Here is a 21,566-nt window from a genome sequence, read left to right on the forward strand (position 1 = left end):
AATGAGCAGGCATTGCTTACCTAGAGCCTCGCTGAAGTTGGATTTCTCCCCAGGAAAGCTAAAAAGAGCTGGAAAATATCCAGAGGAGAAGAACTGAAATGATCAAGGTGATGTGGCTCTGGTAGGAGGGGAAGCTAAAGTGATGGGGACTCTTCACAAATGATGGGGACCCGGACACAAAGGCTGAACACGATGTGATCAAGGGTTTCTGTGATGAAGGAGACGGAGGGACAGGGGCGGGTCTGCCTCTCTGAATCTCACCAAGCCCTGCGAAGGAGCACACCCTGCACCCTGAAGAGTTGGTTTAAAGATAAAGAACCGAAGTGCTACTATCTGTAGCAGGTTCATTATTGGTGTAGGTGTGGCATAAAGGTAAATATAAAGAGAGCAGGAAACTGACTTCTGGGACGGGATTTTACAGACATTAAATACAAATCATCAAGGATTTTGCATGGTCGAAGGCATGTGGCAAAATAATGTGTTTTGAGATACAGAGAGACATGGTTCTCTCTTAGTATCTGTGTTCTATTTTTCATTCAACAACTATTTATTGAACACTTACTATGTGCCAGGCCTGAGCTACAGCACAGGTTCCAGTAGCAAATGAGACAGCATGGTCCCTGCTCTCAAAGAGTTTACAGTCTAGTGGGGAAGGCAGAGATCAAATAAATGATTGCAGAAATAATTATTTAAATTATAACTTTGATAAGTGCTTCCAAGGACAAGCACAGGTGCTGTGAGAGTGTCTGGAAGGACCAGATTAATCCTGGGTGGGGAAGGATGGTTTCCTCGAAGGAGTGATATTTGAAATTTATATGATCAATAAGAATTATCAAGTGAAGAGGGGGAGAGGGGAATTATAGTCAGAAGTGAAGGCACTGGGGCCAGCACGGTCCTGACCCCTCTGAGCCTTGGTTTCCTTATCTGTAGTAGATGCTGGCGGTGGCCCACACCAGGCCACTGCACACCTTCCCCACCTGCTGTGAGGGTTAGTTGCCAGTAGTTCAGAGCTGCCCCTTTGGAGAATTTGCCCTCTGCCGACAGAGCCACATCCCTTGGAGATGCCTAGAAGGTCCTGATGCCCCCATCCTGCCCTACTCTTCGGAGGAAGGAGTGTGCAGCCCACAGCCAAGGACTGACTGACAGGTTACGAAAGGCCAGCCCCTTCCCTGATGCTGGCTGTCATGCGCCACGGCCTGTGGATCTGGCTGAGTCTGGGGTTCACTTCCTCTCCTGCCTCATGCCGTGGCCCCCACTTCCTCGTGGGTTCCTCTCCTGAGAGTACTCTCTCCACAATCGCTTACGCAAGAATCTCCAGCTCAGGCTCTGCTCCTGGGAAGCCACCCAGGACGGTTACCTCAAATGAAATGATGGATGTAAAGGACTTGAACCCAACATTGATGGCTGGGAGTAGAGGAGCACTGGACTGGAAGTCCAGGGAGCTCACATGGGGCACACTGGGGAGCTCCTTCATGTCTCCCCGCGTTCAGATATCCGGGTCCCTCGTTTTGTGCAAGGATGTCAACCATACTGTGTACAAATATCCGCTGTCTGCTCTGGCTCTCAGAACAGCCCCTTCGTCGGAAGGAGCAGATATCCTCTCGGGCTTCATGGTCCAGACGAGGAGGCTAGACTCGAAGAGGTGATGTGACCTGCTTATCCATCAGTGTCATCGGGGCTCGGAGCTGCGACCCTGGCTGCCAAGCTCTTTCACCGCCACACAGCCGCCCACCCTCTGCTAATTGGTGCCCCAGAAAGACGGAGCCCAGGATGAGATGGAGGGTTTACCTGACTCGATGTGGCATTTTTATGCTCTTGTGAATTTGCTCTCATGATCATTGCTAATTTGACCTTGAGGAAGCATGTTGATCATGGGAATGCCCAAGCCACTTTTCATAACGTGTATCTGTGTTTTCTTTTTCTCCAAACTAAATGATATGCGCTGGCTTCCTTTTATCTGTGAAATGTATCCCCCCCCCACCACCACCTTCTTCAATCTTTTAGGATTCAGCTGGTGCATAAAAGTCTAAAGGGGGAAGTAAATGAAGCGGTTTGGGTATCATTTCAGTTAGGGAGTTTAGGAGGTCTTAAAGCTGGGGTGTGGCCTCTCGGCAAGTTTGTTGAATGATTCCAGAGTCGCCCCCGAGCTCCCCCTGTGAGCTTAGAATAAGAGGGTAGAGTAACCTTGCAAGTAGCTTGTCTGGGCCTGACAGTCTATAGACAGAATGAGGGATGCTCGGCATTTGTGTGACAGCCTCTGGGTTTTTCCTTTCCTGCCTCCAAGTGCACAGAAACAGGACTTTCATTTCTTGAGAGTTAATTTCCTTCAGCAGCTTATTCTCCCTCTGAAGTCGCAATCCTCTTTGGGGAAGCAATTGGTTATTGTGTAAAGGATTTTGCAGTAACATACTAAGGATTATGACTCTATTTGGTGAGTACGAAGCAGTGTCAGGAGAACTCTCAAGCACCAAAGACCCCGTTTTGATGAAAATGTTTCTACTGAAGAGGAATAACAGAAGTAAAATCTCTGATGTTGTTGTAAGTGGGGAACTTGTTAATGATGACTTTATCCAAATGCAGCTTATCATTTTGTCAACTGAGCATTGCAATGTATTTCTGCCCTGTAGACTGGGGCACTCTGATATAACTGAGCTTTAATGGCTTTATGAAATGCTTTGTTCCTTTTATTAAAAAAATATGTTTATATTTATTTCAAAGAGAGGGAGAGGGATAGAGAGAGAAACATCAACGTTGATTGGCTGCTTCCTGCACACCCCCTACTGGGGATCAAGGCTGCAACCCCAGCGTGGGCCCTGATTGGGAATTCAACCGATGACCTCCTGGTGCACAACCAACTGAGCCACAGCGGCTGGGGTGTTCCCTTTCTTTTTATCTCATCGCTCTTGCCATAAACATAATCTCTGCCCACCTCAGGAATGATAGCGAGGAGCGAATGACACAAGGGGTTTTGCCAGAAAACCCTACAGATCTGCAGGGAGCTCTCGTGGTCATGTGCACCCACTCCACAGCCTGAGTCCTTTCCACGGCCCTGGGTACCAGCATCGTGATGTGCTTCTACACAGGCACTGTTTTATTTAAACATGTTCACGAAGCTGACCGAAATAACACTCATGAAATATTAACCTACCAAATTTAACCAAGGATGCAGAGAGGTGGGAAAATTGCAAATTGCATAATGTTGATCATTCAGCGTCTTTCATGACTGTTTAATTTTTTATGTAAGCTGTACATTTGCAACCAGAGCATGCTGGCCTGCCATTCAGCAAGTGAACTCAAGCATCCCACGGCCGCTCACAGTCTGTACCTGTGCTTCCCTAGAGCTGGGCGCGTCTGTACTCAGGGGAGGGAGGTACGTGCTCCCATGTGGCTCCCTGAGTTAATGTATTCAGCAAAGTAGTGTGTCCTTGTCCTAGAGAAACCACCCTCCTCCCCCCCCCTTTTTTTTTCTTGATTCACCACAGATTGCTTTGGTTTGGAAATACAAGTCCTAAGGAAAAGGACTCTACCTCCACCCTGCAGTGTGTGACTACACTGGACCAGATATGCTTCATGGCCACTCATGGATGGACCCTGATGTCTCTCTCATGCCTGCTGAGGCCCACTTGCTGTGGAATGTAATCATATATTCATGAGGGGGACAGGTGCACAATTGTGCTGTTAGTAGAAAGGTTTCTGTTTTCTCTGCATTAAAGTGAACGTTCAACCATTTCAAGCTCTTATTAGTTCCCATGTGTCATTTTTCAAAGTCAGTAGCGAGTGCCCATTTATCCGCAAGCCCATGCACAGTGCTCAGATGGCCTTATTTCCCCGCACGGTGACAAGTGGTGCTCCTAACGATGATTCCAGCACCACACAGGATCCGGTGGCTGTGGAACCGTCAGGGACTAAATCATGCTCACCACAGGCATCCGGTAGGGTTTGTGATTCTGTTGTAATTCATTGCAAAATTCATTGGATAACCTAGGTTGATGTATAAGCAACTCTGGGTTAGAGAAAACATTAACCAACAATCCGATTATCCGACTGTCAAATAAAGAAAAAAAGATTACTGGGTATCTTTCAAATATAGAAGCTGGGAGAACAACTATTAAAATGAATCACCAAAGGATTCAGCATGTTGGTTTTTAATGGATATATTCATGGTGAAGTTGCAGCCCCACTGACATTCTTAAGGCCACACAGATGTGAACAAGCAAACAACCTTTTCTGAGTGTACACTTCATGGTCGCTGGATGGCAGTGAACTTGCCACTGGCCCCGAAGGAGAGTCAAGAGGTGGCTTAGGTCACAAATCTAATAAAAAAAACCCAACGAGGCACTTTTATTTTTAAAATTTTAATTGATTTTTAGAGAGAGAGAAACACGAAGGATTGAGCCTGCAACCTGGGCATGCGTTCTGACCGGGAATCAAATCGGCAACCTTTGGTTCAGGGGCTGATACCCAACAAACCGAGCCACAGCAGCCAGGACAAGGAGGAACATTTTTATGAGGCTTTATCCTCAGCCTAAGGGAGTAAACCAAGTCCCTCCTCTTTATAGAAATGCTGTTTCTTTATTGGGCAGTTCTGAAGGCCTGTCTCTATGGGGTCTCATTGTTCTGTGGACAGGTCTTAGGGCCTCTTGGGGGACCTGGCAGTTAAGCAGATGTCAGGGTTGTCCTCAATAACAATGTATCTGTTGATTTTCAGTAACCCTAGAGAACACTGGTTAGGAACATGGACTTTGGTGTTAGCTAGACCAGATTTAGATTTCCTTTATTCCATTTACTGTTGTTAAAATGGGTAACTGCTCTAAACCAATGTTTTCTCAGCACAGCAGTGATGATCGTGCTACCAATAATATCTACTCCCAGAGCCGCTGTGAATTAAAGGAGACAATATATGCTATGTCTTGGGCCCAGTGCCTGGCACACAGTAAGATATACAGGGTGGGGCAAAAGCAGGTTTACAATTGTTCATATGAAAAATAACACAATAATGAATAAATAACAATACAAGAATAAATTCTGTGTTTTGCATACTCACAACTAGAAACCTACTTTTGCCTCCCCCCTGTATAGATACATGCAGACCTGTTATCCTTATTGATTTAATAACCTAAAATCATTTTCTCACTCATTACTATAATGGTGATCATTATGGCAATTACTGTTTGTTCATCACACTCCACATTATTATAATTATTATTTTAATCCTGCTCTCACAAATGTCACCAGTAACTACTAGCCATTAGTTGTCATTAATAATTACTAACCCCATGACATGCCACCTCAACGTTCAGGGTAAATGAGAGTTTGTTTATTGGTATTAAGGGCCAGCCATATGTGAAGGATTTGTCTCCATTAAACAAAAAAGTCCCCCAGAATGTTCAAGGTGAGCTTGTTTTCTGCTCTGCACTAAACACAATAACTGACTAAGTGGAATGTCTGCTTAAAACATCTGAAAGGGCCATGTTCTGAAGAAAAGCATTTCAAGGCCATATGAGGCATGTGTGAACCCTTGTGCACTGGGCAGGAACATGCCAGCTCTGTTCCGGGAGGCAATGTTCTAGAAGAAATAACTGAGTTAGGAGGCTAGTTTGCTAGTTAGTTTGTTTTTAAGCAACATGAACTACCAACTCACTTCAGTAAACTCGCCATAGTGAACGCATGAGTATATGGATGTGTAAGCTAAATTTCACTAACTTTCAGCTGTTTGCAAGTTATTTGATTTGCTGGGATTTTACAAAAATTAAATACAGTCCATGGGGTAGAAGCCAGATTGTGGGGCTTCCACCTCCAAGGAAATAAACCGTGGCTTCACTTGAGCCGTGAAATGATGGGTCTTTAAGAGTGACAGATGAGATGAGGAATGAGCAACATGCATGCCGTTTTGCATGCTAGGCTTTTGATTCTTTTCTCCACATGTCACTCCGTACTGTTTCACCGTGAGGGTGGAGACACTGAAAATCAGAAGGTCCTAGAGAAGACGCAGGGCGGGCTCCGCTGCCCTCCTCCTCTTCGAGGGGGTGTTAGGTCAGCATGGACATTCCCACGTGTGCAGCCTGAAACGATCTTCTGCTCGGGCAATTTATAGACTCTTGGTTAGTTTCCTTAAGGGTAAGGCTGCAGACTTCTCAAGGTCAAGGGCAAGCTTGTACTCAGGTTGATATCTCCAGCACTTCACACAGGACCTGGTGTGCAGAGGATGCCCTATACAAATTCTTGAAGAAAAAGGGGGGTGGACAAAGTATATCCAAATGTGGGGGGGGGGGGCATGAACCCAGCAGTACTGGAGGTGAGAAATAGCAATGATCTGTGTCCTACAAAACACAGGCCACCTGGGTCATCGCTGCCTTTTCCACCTCAGATTACTGTATATATATAGTACAATTTTTGACAATTCAGTTTCACCTTCATAGTAGGCAGAGGGGTTAAGAGCACTTATTGGAGGTGCAGGGATGTGAGTTTGAATGCTGACCTCTGCTTAGAACCTGTGTGACAGTGTTCAAATTTCTGAACGTTTCCAAGCTTCAATTTCTTTGTAGAATTGAGGATGACACCTGCAGAGTTGTAAAGATTGAACTAAGGTAATACATGCTGACCACTTAGCTGTTTTCCAAGGTATGGAGCTCTGAGGCCCCAAACCTTTGTGCCTACCTGCCTCTATTGTCCTGAACTTAGGTGCTGCCGTGTTTATTCAGTCCCTTCCTCTCTCTGCAATGTACTTTCTGCACCATGCTAGTCATTATTCTGTTTGTCACTTTAAAACAAGATAGAAATAGAAGTTTCAAAACAAGGCATTCCGTTGGGTTCTTTTCCTATTAAAATCAGAAATTTCAATGCCTGCAGAAAGCATTTTTTTGGTATTTAATTATTCAAACTAATGGATTTTATTGTAATGAGATTTTAAAAAACCATTATGATGGGCAAAGGGCTGAGGCTTAAAATATTTTCACTTACAGATATGTTCTGCTTTAATGAAACCCAAAATGTAAAAATCTAAATTTAGGTGCATTGGGAGCTTTATCGGTGTTTATATTGTTTACATTATAAAGGCGGTAATCTGCCTATAGAAACATTTATTTCGGTGTTCTTTTTTCCATAGTGAGATCCCTGTGGTGCATTGAGAATACAACGTGAATTATTACCATTTTATTTACACACAGGTGTTTCCTGTAAAGCAAAGTTCACCTGGGAGGGTGTTTGGCTGCAGTAAAAATGGTTCTGAATTTCATGATCAGTCAAAGAGGAGCTGAGAGAATAGATTTTGAATGACATCCTGGGCAGAAGGTAAGAAGTCAACCTTAGACTTTCAGTGCTCCTATCTAATCTTGATGTGAAGGCATATGTCAAATGCACCATTTCTATCTCTTTAGCTTAAACTGAGTGGCTAGCGATTAAAGTAATGGAACATGAATCAGGAGGCGTGTTTTCTGCTTCTGACTCTCTAGCTTCTGGGCAGATGGTCTTGACGTGTTTGCTCTCAGGCCAGTTTCCCATTTACAGAGCAATTGTTTCCATCCTACAGGATGTAGTAAAACCTCATCAATGTTTCCAATAGCCTTGTGAACTCTTCAGAATGAAGATCTGGCTGTGTTGCCATCCCCAGCTTGTGAGCCAATAACTGGAAAACCCTCTTTACTCACCACTTATTTACCTTAAAAAATAAAATAAGTGTTTATAAAAGCTAAATTGTCAGTTATGAAATTAAGAAACAAAAAAAATGCACCCAAATGGTACATAAAAACTTTCTCAAATAGCTTTATTAAATAAAACTCTAAAATCTGTTAAATGGACAACAACCTGTTACTAAAGCTGTTGTATGGACTACTTTATTCAAAAGAATTTGTTAAATCTATCTCGGCAAATCAGAGCTAGTTTGTATAGTTAGTGGAAAGACAGAAATAACCTCGTTATGTAGAAATGGGCACAATACTGAATATATTTGCAATCGACATCGACATCGTGAGAGTTTGAAAAGTAGAGTTTTGATTATTGTAGCCCTGTGGTCTTTGAAAGTAAACACTAGTTCTAGAATTACAGTAGGATCAGGTCCTTGGACACAATAACTTAAAAATATAACTGTTTTACTTTTATGAAGGGAAAGTGAACTATCTTTAAAAGAAAACAAGGTTTGTGGTGGATGTGCATTCAAAGGATTGATTTATACCAATTATAAACCAACAGGATGAATTAAACCCAAGGTTTCAGAATAGAACTCACCCCCCTCCCTTTAGCTACCAAAGGTAGAATTCATGTATTTATTTCTACTTTCTAAATGCAATATGAAGCCAGTCTCTCCAGGACCTAGAAGAGCACCTCGCACAGAATAGCCACTTAATACCTGAGCGGGCATTTCCAGAAGTGTTTTATCTCTTTGTGCACGGGGTGGGTGTGGTCCATTGTGAAGGCAGGATCTAGAGTACAGACCAGGCCCTCTTCAGAAACCCAGTCCCACTGGTGGTTGGTTAGCAGAGAGCCAGGTCCCAGTCACTGTACGCTATGGGCTGTGGAATTCCTGGGAGGGGTATTGGTTAAAGTAGGACTTCAAGGCCCAGAATAGACAGAGTGGTGCTAGAGTAAGGAGAGGAGCACAAGGTCACAGCCAGACTAGAAATCAGCAAATCTTGATGCCCAGTCCAGATGCTTGAGGTCAGGATCTGCTGTGGGAACTCATAGCAAGTTGAACCTAGCTGTGGGATGAGGAGTTACACAGGCTGAAAACTTGGTGAGGCTGTGGAGTTAGCATATTTACAGCTTCTTGGGTGGTAAAAGAAACAAAAAGGAAAGTTTTAAGATCTATGATCCACTAACATCTCACAAAGTGCTACTAATTTACATATCCAAAAAGGAACAATTATGAGCAAAGGATTATTTGGATTAAAACTTCCTCAATGCATTCCATTAATACTAGACCCAAAAATAATCTAAACTAGATATCTTGTTTTTCCCTTTAATGAAGAAGTCTTTTCCCCCTCTGTAGAAGGGAGGCATGAAACAGATGGCATCCTGAAGCTAGGTCAAGTGTGAGCTGGATTTAGATCAACAGGAATAGTGCAGTACCCCAGACTACCAAGAGGGGGAGCTATTCCACTCTCAGGCATGAAGGGCAGTGTTGGGAGAGGATTCCCTACTGGTCTTTGTAGAAAGATGCAGCAGAGAGGGAGCTAGAGAAATAAGCAGCCTACCTTACCTTCCCCTCACCCATTCATCTCCTGCCACACCTCTGACTGGCTGAACCCGACCAAAAACCAGAGGACACATAGGCCAACTTCCAAGGCAGAGTAGGATGGAGAAGGGTAGAGAGTGACATGGAGGGGCAAATAGAAGGTAGCCAGCACACCATCATTGGTAAATCAATTCATATTAATGATACTTCAATGATGTTGCACAAGGAATAAAAAGATTTACTTGGGGGAATTGATGAGATTATCTCCATTTGACTCCGTGGGGTATTTAATATTGGTGGTACATTTCATAAGTACTCTCAGTGTTTGGTTAGACTGTGATCTTCCTGGGGACGGGAACTGTTTTTTTTCTTTTTTATCCTTAACTAGCACTGTTCCTGGCACCTGTTATGTGTTCAGTCACCATTTGTTGAGTGATTGAGTGCAAGAATAAATTAATGAATTCAGTATGTTCTGGTTTATATAATTTTCTTGTCAAAGGAAGCTTTATCCTGAAAGAAAAACAATTATAGAAAACCTCTTTGATCTTCTACCCCCCTGACTGAAAGTTCTTCCTAAAGTATAACATTGGCTGTCCCCACCATTCTAAGAGGATTATACTAAGCATGGAGGAATATTTCTTTGATGACTGAGAATCTAGCAGCTCTAGAGGCTATCATTCTAAACTTTAGGTCTGGGCAACAGAGCTGACTTTCAAGACACTCAAAGTTTTTAAACACAAATAAACTCGTGGGAATTGTCATACCAGATCAAGCTGGTGGTTTAGCCTGCCAAGTATTCTCTCCTAGGGCTAAATGTTCTACATTTTCCCTTAAATGTAAACTCTCTGGTTAATTTAGAAGTGGGTTAGTTAGGTTCCAGTGAGTAGAGATTTTTTTACTTCTTTATTTAAAAAAAAATTTTCCTGTCACTGTCATATTTTGTTCTGGTGCTTTTCCAATTTCCCCAAATGATTTAACTATCTTTATTAAATTAAGTTTCCAGACTTTCTTCATTCTATTACCATTCCAAAGATTGTACTCTCTTCCATCAGACTGGTATGGGGTAGGTAATGTTATCTTATTTCTTCTCTTAAATACCATTTCTTTGGGTGAAATATTTGCAATTATCTCTTAAACTTTCTGTATAATCCAAGTTCCCTAGTAATGTTATCAGTAGGACTTCTTTTTGACAAACTCCACCAAATATCTCATAATCTTGGGGTGGGGGGAGTGAGGCCCATTGATCTGCCCACCTTAGTGTCCTGGGGGAAGTCTGGCCCCAGGTCTGCCATGGGTACAGGTTGGTCATTACACTGACTTCCACAGCCTAAAGAGGGTCGTCACTCAGTTCAAGTGGATTTTTCCTGGCAACATTCCTAATTTCCTATTGTTTAGACCTCTTGTCCCTTCAGAATTCAGGCTCTTAACACAGGTTCACTTCTGTTTTCAAGGGAACAAGCCATCACAGACACATGGAACTCCTGTCTTATAGGACTCTTTAGTATCCTCTCCCAGTGCTTCCTAAAGGAAACGCTCCCCATTTCTTACACCGGACTTTGAAGTCATCTCTTTCTTGGATCACTGGAGTACCACAAATCTCCCTGCTCTGTGAGAGAGCCCTCATAGATCCAAGGGCTGACCGAATCTCCCCCAGCCTTCTTGGTTCCGCTGACTGGCACAGCCCTTTTAGCTCATCTGCCTTCTTTCCTTGACTTCTTCCCAGCCCCACTTCTACTCACCCATCCTGCCCAAACCATTTTTGTAGCTGACCTTTGAACTCTCTGCAAGTTCTCCCATTCTTTCTTTAATTTAGTCCTTCTAATGATACTTTAATAAGAATATGGTTTATTTTTAAAATAAAACTTAAATCATACTCTATGCATATATTTATATGAGAAGACACAGACAAGCAAAAAAATAGAAATCATAAAGTAGAGAAGATAAATATGAAAAATATAAAAATCACCTCTATTCCTATCATTTAGAGACAACCATTATTTACATTTTGATGTATATATTCATAGTCTTGGGGGGAAATATCATATGTACATATTTTTAATAAAATGGGATGATACCATGTATAATTCTCGTTTTATCTCTGCTAAAGAATACATTAGGGATGTTAGGATATCATTAATCTTTTACATCATTTGAAATGACTGCATAATATTCCATTTCATCTATGTTCATAATTTATTCAGCAAATGTCTTCATTTCTAATTTTCATCTCATTACTGATGCTCCAATGGTCATGTTTATGCCTAAATATTTGCACATGGCAATAGAAAGCAATAACTCTGAGAGGACTTACTAGATCAAAGAGCATGCAAAATGTTGAGGATTTTGTTACAAATTGGCCACATGGCTCCGATCTGGAATCTGATCTGCTGGAAAGATTGAGAACTTGAGGTGAGAGGAAAGATAAGGAGAAAATGGGGCCGTTTGAGAAGAATGTGAGAAGAGTGTTCTCATTAGTGAGAACACTCAGGCAAAGCAAAAAGAGATTAAAAGCTTCGCGGGTAAATAAAAATGGAGTCCATACGATAGTTCAGAAAACTTGTTAGTCTCCTCCCTGACTTAGCCAGAAAACTAACTTTATAGATGGGACACCTCAACACTTCTCCAAGTGTCTCTTGGCATGTTTCCTCAATGAAATATTTCTTAGACCAGAAAACAGATTACAAGATCATTTTCTCAACAGTTTTTTAAAGAGAAGATTTTTGGGGGGGGCGGGGGGGGGAGTTCAAAAGTCAGCATTGTTGATTTCATGGAGGGTTGCAAACTTCCCCCAACAAATCAAAGCTGCCAGTCGAGTATATGACAACCCCCATCCTGGTCACCTTTGAAATTAGAGATGTAGAAATGACAGAAGTGACATGTTTTTCTCCTTTGCAACAGGACTGGTAAGGGTGTTGGCTCAGTTGTCCTGATGTCCGGTTGAAATAGAACCTTTGTGTGAATAGAGCAGGCTGAGATCCTGCTTTCAGAATGTTCACAAATGCAATGAGGCTTAGGGAAGGGTTTTGAGGATGTATCTAATGATGCCATTTCAACCATGACTTGAGAAAATTAGTAGTAAAAATGACCATCTGTTGCCTTGGGTGGCCATGGAATGTGCCCTCAATTCTGGACTTGCAATTTCCTTCAAGCTAGGATACCCTGGAGCCCAGAGCACACATAAGGCACACCTGGAAAAGAAGGAAAGAGAGGAGTTAAGATGGAGACGGAGAGTTGGAGAAGGGAAAAAAAGAAAGGTGCGAATGCAAAGTTGAGAAACTGTTTCATTGCCAACAGTGGCATGAAAATAATGACTTGTTAGCCGTGTTCTAAAGCCTTCCTGTTCCAGGGATCGGAAATATTGCATTCTCTTCTCCTCCAGAAGAAAAAACTGTCTTTTTTTAAATGTCAGCTTACATTTCATTGGTCCTTAATACACACACACACACACACACACGCACGCACACACACACCACTTAAATATCTCCCAGGGACTGAACAGAGTACATTTCAGAATTCTTGATGGGCCCGTCTTTGATGAGCCAAACGTAAAATCTCACAGGTCTTCTGGGAAGCTGCACCATAGGTCCCCCTTCAAGGGCTGGTTTGAACATTGCCCAAATGTTGGATCTTTGATGTCCAGTCTCTTTGAGTGGATTCTTGAGCATCAACCAGATAAGTAAGCCCAACTTCTCAACAGTAACCAGAGTGGAAAGATGCTAAACTGACAGCAGTGACTGGCAGGAGCCTGGGAAAGTAAAATAATATTCTACGCTGCCGTTAATCTTATTTTTATTTAGGCTAATTTGCATGAGTGGTTTATGCCAAATGAGAATATTTTTCCTTCTCCTTGGAATAGCTTCATGTTAAAATATCACTCTTTTCAAAGTGCCCAAATATTACTGGGATGAATAATGAGACAGATGGAAAATAGAAAGGGGGGAGCAAGTTCAAAATGCTTTATGCTTGGCAGAATAAATGAGCTTTGCAGATTTCAGCCTCCACCTACTTTACTCATCTGAGGACACCTTCCCCTCATCCTGGGGAGATGCAAGGACCACAGGAGCCACATCAAGCTCCATCCACCTCCTACACAGCCTATTCAAAGGGCATGTGGCAGCTGTCTGTCCCCGGCTTAGCATGGCACATTTGAAGGAAAAAGCGTGACCAGGGAAAGCTTCCAGGCTGTGGGCCTTGGCTACATGCAGAACTCTGCCTGAAGCATCAACCATTTTCCAAAAAGACTACCGAAGTGCAGTGTGGGTTTTCAGAAAATGGAAGATTGCAAGAAATTCTTTATCTGTTTCTGAGCAGACAAACGCAAGAAGCAACCACCAGCTAAATAGTTGACTAAATCAGGTTCATAGCTTGGTTTTGCTAGTGACACGGGGTGTGTCTGTTGGATCCCCATAAGGGCAGCTGCAGTGCTGATGGTCCCAGTGTTGTTCCCCCCGCTGTCGTGCGCTTCTGTCTCCTTCCCAGACCCAGTCCTGGCCCACCCTCCACATGAAATGTCAGCGGCTCTACCAGAAAGCCTGTCCCGTGTAAATGCCTTCCTTCTGTACCAGTTTTTCTTGCCACTACACCATTTAGAGATGAAAATGTAGCAACAGGAGAGAGGTTAAAAAGCTACCTGGTGAGCAGCCCCTGACACAGCTTAAAATACCTACAAAAACAAAAGAGGTGGGAGCTCACAGTAGAAGCAAGGACTTGGTCAGATCTGAATTCCAACTCTCCACCTGCTGCTTACTAGCTGTGCCGTTTGGGGTGTGGTTAATCTCTTTGTACTTCATTTTTGGGAATAATAATACTACCCTACCGTATCGGGTTTGGGAGATGAGTTAATTGTAATGATAAACACTCTAAGTGGCATAAATGTTAGTTATTACTACTACTACCCTTGCAGCTGGCTGGATGCCTAGTGCCATGATCCTGGGGAGGACTGCTTACTTTCTGACTGATGGAAACACACTGAGATATACTGGGTGGTCCACTGACAGTTGGCTGTTGCCACCAGTAAAAGCATAAATAACGGGCAGGAAGACTCACTCTCATTGACCCTCACTCTGTTTCTGGATGCCAAGAGCTCACTCACTCTTTCATTCATTGAACAAATATTTAGTGAATGCCTAGTAAGTACTGAGTGCCAATCTAGGAACTGGACCTAGAGCAGTGAACAGAACTGAAGAAAACCCCTTCCCCCATGGAGCTTACATTCCAACAGAGAAAACAGACAACAGACAAATAAGTGAAATACATGGTATACCAGAGGCACAGGAGGGAAGACCTGGGGAGAGCCCACAGACCCTTGGGAGGGGGCATCCACCCCTCCCTGGAAAGCTGGGAGTGGAAAGCTATGGGTGAGGACTACAAGGTCTGTGAGCACTGAATATCTTTGAGGACTAGGCTCTTCTCAGCCAGCATCCTGCTGGGAAGTCGAGGAGCTGGACAGCTGGTTGCAGGGGATCAGCTGACACCCATGTCTGGTTGCCATGGTCCCATCCTTCCCTTAAGTTTTCCTTCCCCAGTGGTGGCCCAGAAAGCATTACTTAAGAAAATTTACTCATGCGATTTTCATTTGTTAGTTTTATCTTCAATCTAAGGGACCTGCAAGCATGTTGAGGACAGAGATCAATTCTTATACTTGAATAGACAACAATAATTTTCTTAGGGCTAATTAATAATAATAATAGCTAATGCTTACTGAGCACTCACCACACACCCTTGTCCCAAACCTTCATTTAACCATCACCACTCCACATAATGAGATGGAACTTTTATTACCATGAGATGAGGAAGTGGAAGCACAGAGAGGTTAATGTTTTGCCTGTGGTCACTCAGTCAGGAGCAGTTTAACTTTAGAAGTACAGTGGGGCCTTGACTTACGAGTGTCCCGACTAACGAGTTTTTCGAGATACGAGCCGTCTCTCGGCCGATTTTTTGCTTTGAGTTTCGAGCTAAAATTCAGGTTACGAGCCAGCTTCAGATACCCCACCGCTAGTTGGTGCAGCGAACGTCACAGTGAACACCACAACATCAGCCCAGCATCACATGTCATTGTAATGGTGAAAATTGATTTGACATACGAGTGATTTGAGTTACAAGCTCCGTCACAGAACGAATTAAACTCATAAGTCAAGGCCCCACTGTACTGCTATGGGCTGAATTATGCCCCCCCTCCAATTAATTTGTTGAAGTCTTAATCCCCAGTACCTCAGAAAAGGACTCTATTGGAGACAGGGTCATTAAAGAGGGAATTGAGTTAAATGAGTCATTTAACTCAATGAGGGAAATGAGTCATTAGGGGGGGGTCGCAATCCAATATGATGGATGTCCTTACAAGATGAGGAAATGTGGACATAGACATGTTCAAAAAAGTCCATGCAAAGAAACACAGAGAGGGTGGCCATCTCCAAGCCAAGGAGAGAGGCCTCCGAAGAAAGCAACTCTGCCAACACCCTGATAGACTTTTGGCCTTTGGGACGGTGAGAAAATATATTTTTGCTGTTTAAACCTATTACTCTGTGGTACTTTGTTATGCAGCCCACACTGACTAGTGCAGGTACATAGTGAGTGCTGAAGAAAGGTCTGGAGACTGCGTCATTAATGAGGCCACCCAATCTGGTCCTGCCTGCTCTCCTGTGTTCAGCGTGTGGAGATGGCATCTCTGGTGCCCTGGGCACCTGGCGTCCAGCATCTTGAGTTCCCTCTGGTCTCCTCAGTGCTGAGCAGGCCCTAGTAGATAGAAATATTCATCCTCATCACACGGAGTAATGAGGCTGAGACTCTAGCTCAGCCGTGGGCAAACTACAGTCCGGCCCGTTTGAAATGAATAAAACAAAAAAAAACCAAAAAACCGTACCCTTTTATGTAATGATGTTTACTTTGAATTTATATTAGTTCACACAAACACTCCATCCATGCTTTTGTTCCGGCCCTCCGGTCCAGTTTAAGAACCCATTGTGGCCCTCGAGTCAAAAAGTTTGCCCACCCCTGCTCTAGCTGCTAGACCTTTCACTCTCCAACTCATTCATTCCACCAATGACTATTCTTGCCTGCTATGTCCCAGGCACTGTTCTGAGTCCTGGAACTAGAAAGGTGACCAGAATCATGTTACAGTCTCTGGGAAGTCAGCATACCAATAAATATAAAATCTATTTAAATCATGTAAGCATACTGGAAACAGTGAACAGGGGAAGCTAACCTAGTAAATATGTCAGCAAAGGCTTGAGCCTTATAAGATGGATAGAATGGAGTTAACTCAGCAAAGAGGAGAAAGAGTAGGATTCCAGGTGCAGGAAACAGCAGCCCTGCTCCGCCAATGCTTGCAGAATGGAAGAAGGAGATGGGGGTGGATGGGTGAAGGTGGGGGGTACATGGGGGGTGTGGACAACGTGCTAAGCATCTTCAGATCATTCAGCACATACTTTCAAGCCTAACAGATACAGCTATACAGGACCAGGGGAGGAGGCAGGAGAAGCGCTCCTGCCCAACCTTAAGAGTGATGCCTCCTTTGATTTTACCCCACAGGTGCCTTATGCTAGCTCAGGCCCTGCAGCCCCACCATCACTTGTCATTTGTTTTCTTATTTCTGGCTGAGCCAGCGGTGTGGGACCACCCGCCCTGTGCTGCGGCAAGCTCTCTCAGAGCACAGCCCTGAGCCACCATCTCAGAAGACTTGCCACAGCCAATTAGGCCCTGGGCAGTCTGTGCGGCCCAGCCACCGCAGCTGCAGGCTGTGCCTGCCATCGGCCGTGCAGCCTCCCTGCAGGACTGCGCACAGAGCCCAGGGGGCTGCTGAGGATAGCAGGAGGTCAGGAATTGGTGGGATGTGATGGGATGTGCTGAAGGATTCACATTTTCCGGCCAAGTCCAAGGTAGCAGAAAGGATGTATAGACCGAGACCCGGAATATAAGCAGAGAGAGAAACAGGGCTGTTTTAAATTGCTGCCCAAGAAGTGCTTTTGTGCTATGCATAGATACCAACAGAAAAAGAGAAAGGAAAGCAATGCCTCAGCTCAGATAAAAAAAATATTTTAACTATATTTACATGCCAATTTCAAAAGACTTAGTAGCACTTAAGTCGAAGAAATTCCTTTTAATTATTTGCTATAATTCACCATTGTGCTTAGCCCTATCACTTTCCTTCCTTCTTTACTAATAAACACAAGTAACAACTAAATGAATTTTGCTAACATCATATCTCTGAAAGTATGACTGAGAGCCTCATCTTTTACCTAAGCAGCTGCATTGAAGTCCACAAGAGAACTTTGTTTTAAAATTCAGTGCTAGTGAGTTTTATTTCCTTTTCAGTAGTAAAAGTTATAAACTTACTAAGTTTCCCCTTTTACCATTGCGACTAGGAAACTCAGTCATGGTTAAGGTTCAACTGGTGCAACTATTTGGCCCTTATCTTGTAATTACCATTCCCTTTGTTTGATCCTGCTTTTCTATTTTCTACTTGTACATATGACTTCTTTGCACATACTTTTGCTGTAAATTGTGCATGTTTTGGGAAAAGAGAGTACAAAAAAAACCCAACCCCAAACCAGCTCTATTATCTGTCTTTGGACCGAGCTTCTCGAACTAAATATTACTAAATAGCCCTGTCCTTGGTCATTGCTTTAACAGTCTTGGCCTCGCTGACGTGACAGAGAGACATTGCCTTAGCACCACCTCTAGCCTCCACAGGAAATGAATTGAGTGCCTAGTGTATTATTCCACTATTGCTACATTCAAAAATGCTTGACCACTAAAACAGCAAATGTGTTATCTCACAGTTTCTGTGAGTCCGGAATGTGGGAGCAGCTGGAGGCTCTGGGTTAGAGTCTCTTATGAGAGTTCTGCCAAGCTGTTGCCCAGGCTGCAATCATCTGAAGGCTTGAGTGGGGCCAGAGGGTCGGCTTCTATGGGGGCTTCCCCAGCCCCTGAACCCCAGCACCAGCAAGTGATCGCAGAGAGAGAGCGAGGGCTAAGCCACAGTGGCTTCTATGATCTAGTCTCAGGAGCCACACAGCATCACTTCCACCACATTCACTTCTTCGTTAGAAGTGAGTCACCAAGTATAGACCACAGTCAAGGGGAGGAGAAATGAACTCCACCTTTTGACAGGAGGGATATCAAAATAAGTTTTAAGTTCATATAGCCAAGGCACAGCTTGGTTGTCAACATGGGACAACTGGGACAGAAAATAAAGATGAGAAAGAAAATGCTTTTCTCAACTGATAGCTGCAGGCAAGCAACTGGCAGCTGCATGGCTTCATGGAGTTCAAACACAGGCCTGTGTGGGAGAGAGAACAGAACCCCAAAGAGAGTGGGAATGAGAGAGGGAAGGATAAACATTTCAAAAGAAAAGAGGGATTATGCTCCTAGCCGATCTTCAAAGTCAGCCCCACTTGAGACCAGAATGAAAGACTAAAATCAAGGTGACAGGGTCTAATGTAGCTACCTATTACTGATCTTTGGTCAGGCCTTTTAGTTAGACCCCAGGTGAGGAAAAGGAGTGTTGACTCAGAAAGCAGGTTTGGAGAGAAGAGCTGAATTCACCTCTGGAGGTGACGAGGGGTGCTGGTGAGTGGGAGCGGGGAGGTGTGCATCACAGCCTGAACTGACATAGATGGATGTCACCAGGGGTCTAGTAACCCCACTAGGCCTGGGATGGGAGCAGGGGGAGCAAAGATACTTGGCTTCTCTTTAATCTAAACATTGACTCCTCATAGTGAAAGAGGCAATGGGGACACAGAGAAGCTTTCTAATTCATCTTGGCATGCTTACCATTGATAGTGAACGCCCTAGTAAAGTGGTTCTCAACCTGTGGGTCGCGACCCATTTGGGGGTCGAATGACCCTTTCACAGGGGTCACCTAAGACCACCGGAAAACACATATATAATTACATATTGTTTTTGTGATTAATCACTATGCTTTAATTATGTTCAATTTGTAACAATGAAAATACATCCTGCATATCAGATATTTACATTACGATTCATAACAGTAGCAAAATTACAGTTATGAAGTAGCAACGAAAATAATTTTATGGTTGGGGGTCACCACAACATGAGGAACTGTATTAGAGGGTCACGGCATTAGGAAGGTTGAGAACCACTGCCCCAGTATGATGGTTGATTCACGAGATAGCTAGGTTTTTCTTTTCCTTAGATTCATCTTTGCTCTTACAAAATTGCCATAAAATACTCCAATACACACCAACTAAGTAACCAGCTCTGTGAGCTGTGTAACATTCTTGTCATGTGGGAATTAACTAGCCTAAATTATGGGCAAGCCAGATAGTATATTATGGAATAAAGCATGCAGCTTAGCGCTTTTTCCCTTTATTAAGAAATCCAGGTGCCTAAAGACATTAAATTTGTTCATTCAATAGCATTTAACTGCACATCATCCCCACCCCCTAGCCCACCCTCCATCTGACCATGACCACCCTCTGACCGAGCAGAGGACACTTCCCTGAGCCCCTGAGGCTGAGTTCTGTGCTCTCCCCAAGGCATCCACGGAACCCTGTGCATAATAAACGCCTCTCAGACCATGTTGTGTTTATGTTTGTCTAGCAAAGGTTTGGCATCTACTTCAGTTGTGCGCCCCAAAAGGAGGGATTGAGGCTTATTTGCATCTGTGCTGCGCCTGAGATGGGTGCCGATGGAAGTGCTTTACTTTGGGATGGGATCCCAAGCATAGGGGTGGTCATGGGACGGGAGAAATAGGAAAGGAGGGGAAACCAATATGTGGTGTGTTCTTTAGCCAGTCACCACCTGGTAAGGGGAGCATGCATTCATGAGCTCCCACCCTCACTGTCAACAGTTGCAATAAATTCCTCACCCTTCCAGGTCTCATGGGATGTGCAGGGCTCTCTGGTGGGCACCAGACACACTGCCTGAGAGAAGCCTTCATGCAGCTGAGGTGAGAAGCTGATTGCTACAGCAGTGGCTTGTTCAAAAGGTGGACCAAGGATGTGAGGCAAGGTACAAGAGGTGGTCAGAGAATGACCACACAGGAGGAAGGAATGACAATTCAGAAGCCATTGCAGTAATCTAGCTAAAGGTGATAGGATCATGAATATATACCATGTGTGTGGAACAGAGAGAAGAGAGCTGACAGCCACTTGGGAGACAGTACTGGTAGAACTTGGACAGTAGATGTGGTGAAGAGAGACAAGGGTAACAAGACAGGATGCCTCCCTGGGTTCTGACCTGGCTGCCTGGGCAGAGGGTAAAATAGGAGCAGTGGTGGAGGAGGAGGAGGACGGGAATTGAGATGCCTGGTGGAGATTGCAATAGCCATGGAGGGGATTGTTGCAAAAGACATGGAGGAAATTGGAAGCAGTTGGAGACCAAAATTTAGGAAAGGAAAAGTGCCAAAGAGGGCCCAGCTGAAGTGAGTGAATTATATTTTATATTAGTCCCGAGCTCATGACATTGACAGTTTCTGCAGAGTGGATATGGGAGCAAGTAATGTTGACAACTGATCTGATCCTAGCCTGGGACTTAATGGGTGGATCTAGAAGGACAAGGGAACAAAAGAATTGGAGACATGCTCAGAGCATGAAAAACACTAGACCATATATTACATTTTATGATGGGCTCTGGATGATTTTTGGAATCTTTTCATATGCCCCAGATTCTTAAATTAATACATGTAACATGATGATCGCTCCTGAAAAAGAAAAGTAATGTATCCTGATGTTGATGCTACTGGGTATTTATGGCCCCAAAACATTTTTTTTTAAATGGCATTGCCCAGAAGTTCCTAGCAGGCGTCAAAGGCAGCTGAAATGAGTTCCTGGGTGACTTCCTCAGAAGGGCAGAGGTAATGAAAGTTTACAAGGCATATCCTGATTGGGCTTCCCACTGTTGGCACTTAGCTGTCCCAGGAGTGAGGGATCTATAAAAGCCAAAGAGCTTTCAGCAGTCACTTCCCTACTCAAGACTCTATTAGCGTGTGCTTGCTCAACAGCTGTGTTTTATTTTTTATTTCCTGAGTTTCTCCCCTCTCTCTTCCCCTACCCCTACTTTTCTCCATCCCTGACTCTCTCCAGGTGACGAGGAAATATTTGAATCCACCCCAGCATGTCCCTGTAGGTTATTCCCTTGAGTGCCACGCTGGGTTTGCAATGACGCTGAAGGGAGCTGGGGCGCTGGGGCAAGCCAGCCTCCAGGCTGGTCCCCTCTACCCTTACTTACAAGGTGTATATGCATTCCCTTTTGGGTAGGAAGCCACTGCTGTCCTTCTGTGTGCAGTGGCACAGGTGGGGGACAGGACCTTAACTCACCTCTGCTGGAAGTTCCAGGGTGTTTGTGTCCTTTGGTTCTTTACTTAAGGCCTTCTCTAGTTTTGCAAACATTATTCCACCTAGAATGAGTTTTCAAACCCTTGGCATTTGCTTTA

The sequence above is a fragment of the Myotis nattereri genome (genome assembly GCF_964212035.1).
Source record: "Myotis nattereri genome assembly, chromosome: 5".
In the NCBI taxonomy this organism is placed as follows: Eukaryota; Metazoa; Chordata; class Mammalia; order Chiroptera; family Vespertilionidae; genus Myotis; species Myotis nattereri.